Genomic DNA, 3,335 nt, shown 5'->3' with positions numbered 1-3,335 from the left:
TGTTCTGTTGTTGTTTTGTCCCGTGCGCTTCGGTATTCCTGTTTATGAAATTGGATTTGGCAATCCTCAAAACCTTTTCATCTACACCGAAGACGGAAGGACTAAAAATGTCTACCAAGAAGCGTTACAGGAGTGAATTTCATCAAACATGATAAAAAAAATACAGTCAAATCTCCAATTCTCCCATGAAGACATCTTCGGAGCTAGCCGCCTCACGACTCCACTGTAAGTACTTCTTTACAAATGCGAACTCATTTCCTCGAAGTATGTTCTTAACGTCTCCATTTATTACTTCAGCCTCACTTCGCTGCCCCATTGAACACATTGTCGTCGGCTGCAAAAGCTCCGCTCCGTCAACAAAACTCCCGTCGCCTGCTCTGACCATATTTCCTCCGCCTGCCACACATCTACTCTTCCTGCAACAGCCTGCCGAACCAGATTTAACATATAACATCTTAATTGGTAACAACTGGCACGGGGAACGTAGATGATTTCAATACAAGGTCAGAGGTAGGCTTCAACACGGAAAACACGAGGAACGCCGGGTCCAACAGCTAGTATATATATATCTATATATAGATATACGAAATAAAGGATGAAAACATTAAATTTACCGCAAGAGGCAACACTCATTCATTCTTCCTGAGTCTATAAAATAATTTATCCGTCTAACACTTCGAACATATGGTATCCACTAACCTCGTTCCCGAAAAAATTCTGCCTTTGTAGAGACTAATGTAGAGACTATCAATTATTATTTTTTGTTTTGTTCTGCAAATAAGTACGTCTCCGTTGCAATAGATAAAAATGCTTTAAAAGTGTAAAATATTTATGAAGGAAGACATTTTAGAAAAGTTTGAAGAATGTTTTATTATGACCTCATTTCTCTGTTAAGAAAATTCAAGAAATATAAAGTGAGGTAATTTTCATTGTTTCGTATCTTCCATTTGATAATTTTGCTATAGTTCTATTATGACGTCATAAATGGGTGCCTTTTCTTATAAATAGAAGGCGTAATTCGGTTTTGTCTTCATACCTTCAATGCTTCAGCAGGCACCAATATCGGAAATATAGATTCCTTTAGTATTGAGATATTTCACCGATTTTTAAGATAAGAATTTAATTCTATTTACACACACACACACACACACACACACACACACACACACACACACACACACACACACACACAAATATGCACGCAATTTTGTAGTAGCTGGTATCGATCTTGAGAGCTGTCAACACTCAAGCAGTGGTCCTTAGAGTAGGATGAAATATAAGTTCCAAAGGAATAGCCTTGCGACGTTTTTTCACCCATTTTCCGTAGTGACTGCCCTAGAAGAAATTAGTTTAGTATTTGCTCAGCCCATTCGTATTTGAATGCGAGTGAGTCCCCTACTGCTACTCTCGAAGGCCGTTTGTTGTAGTCGATTCATTGTAAGTCAGCCTGCACAGAGTACGGTTGGTTAGTTGGATCACAATGTAATCTAGTTACGCTTACTGCCTAGGTAATGAAACCGCAAGAAGAAAAGTTTCCTGAATAGATTTAGTTATATAACATCATTGTATTATATATAAATATTTGTTCATGTGAACCTGGTTACAAAATCTACCGTTTAAGTTGGACAGGACTTCAATAAGAATTATTCATTTATATTGGAAGTTATTAAAGAGTAAAATTATGTAGTCGATTTTATGAACCTTCGAGTCTTTAAACATCCTCTACAGCATGCTGGTTGGTGTCATAACATAGTTGCAAGGTGTACGTGCTGTGTCAGGTAACCGTATTGACTCTTAACCAGGCTCTTTCAATGCAGGAAACCTGGGAGTTCCAACTAGAAAACATTTTCAAAATTTTTAAAAAATAAAATATTTTATATTTTAGTATTTTGTGAATTGTTTGTGCTTGTGTGTAGACGTATGAGCATATATCTGTCTGTCTGTATCTGTAGTCCGTGTTTGAAAGCGCATGTGCGTGTAGTAATGTTTGACCCGAACAATGAATTCGTCGTGCCACGTTTACATCTCCACGTCATATTGCACGAATCAACTCTCAAACTGTTGGAGAGCGACCAAAAACGTAATCTGAAGCCGCTTTATCAGAAGAATTCGGTGAACTTAAATGACATTTTTGGTCAAATTAGCGACACAGGGTCAAGCGTTGTTGTGTTGAAGAAGCACGCCGTGTCGCCTGTCGAGTTGCTTCAGCTGGGTTTTCTCGTTGAATCGGTGACGATGCGGTAAAGAAATCTGCTTGTGCCCATTAGTGGGCTGGCACCAATAGAAAGGTGCTGGAATTTTTTGTTCAGAGCGTGTGTTATATATGCACCGAAGTTTTGGACCTTACACATCAAATGAAGGCGACAGTATCATAAAAGTATTCTCCCTGCTGGGCCAATTTCCTCCTAGACGAGTGCTTTCTATCGTTCCTTATCGAACTGTACAGGCCGGTTAGAACGCGAAAAGACTATCAGGTCGAATTTTCCCTCCTTCAACTGTGCAATTCTATCAGTGACAGCGTCACCTTCGTACACAACACAAATGTCTCGAGCGGCTTTGGCAGATTTAGAACGTTGATAAACAGGGAAGAAGAACAGACATCGAAAATAATTTTTCCTTATTAGGCACTCCATCGTCATATGTGTGAAAGGAGGTAACACTTATTCTGAGTATTTGAAAGACGATCAATAAAAATTGTGGAGGGAGAATATAGCAAAAACAAAATGTTATAATACCAATACTTTTCGAGATAATTCACATAGAAACGAACGAATTTGGCAACTTGAAATATATATATATATATATATATATATATATACACACACACAAGTGTGTGTATGAGTGGGAGTGGTGGTATTGGTGTGTGCTTATGTATACTTAGAAAGTAAAGACGGATGAATTTCCGCTCCGCATTTTGTCCAGCGTGCTAACGATTCTGCCATCTCGCTGCCATTGAATTACTCAATAAGAGTGATATAGGTTAAGAATAACATATTTAGGTTAAATCAGAGACTAATGTTATCGAAAAGAAAAGCAATCACATTACATCCATTTACTTCTTAATCTTAATTCATAACTATCGTCTTTATCAAATTTTCTTTACAATTTACCTATAAATTTTAGCTACGAAAGTGAAGACGTGGCTATGTGGTAAGAAGTTTGCTTCCAAAACACATGGTTCCAGGTTCAGTTCCACAACATGGTACCTTGGGCCAAGTGTCGTCTACTCTAGCCTCGTACTGACCATAACAGTATCCAACCATTTCCGACCTGTGGGCTTATGTCGATTGACTGCTGTCGCGTTGTGGGACGGGTCGGTTTATCGGCCGAGTCTA

General features: G+C 38.6%; 1 long non-coding RNA gene across 1 annotated transcript in view; it reads left to right on the top strand.

Annotated features, from left to right (window-relative positions):
* LOC149132272 (uncharacterized) overlaps positions 1–1,884 on the top strand; it is a 2,121-nt gene extending 237 nt beyond the window's left edge. The window contains exons 1-2 of the long non-coding RNA XR_016244576.1: positions 1–225; positions 298–1,884. The exon at positions 1–225 is cut by the window's left edge and continues 237 nt beyond it. This is a non-coding gene — a long non-coding RNA (uncharacterized LOC149132272). The remainder of the gene's footprint in view (positions 226–297) is intronic.
* Positions 1,885–3,335: the final 1,451 nt, after the last annotated feature.

The sequence above is a fragment of the Octopus bimaculoides genome, chromosome 16, assembly GCF_046866305.1.
Source record: "Octopus bimaculoides isolate indiv1 chromosome 16, ASM4686630v1, whole genome shotgun sequence".
In the NCBI taxonomy this organism is placed as follows: Eukaryota; Metazoa; Mollusca; class Cephalopoda; order Octopoda; family Octopodidae; genus Octopus; species Octopus bimaculoides.
This window is presented reverse-complemented; position numbering and strand designations above follow the sequence as displayed.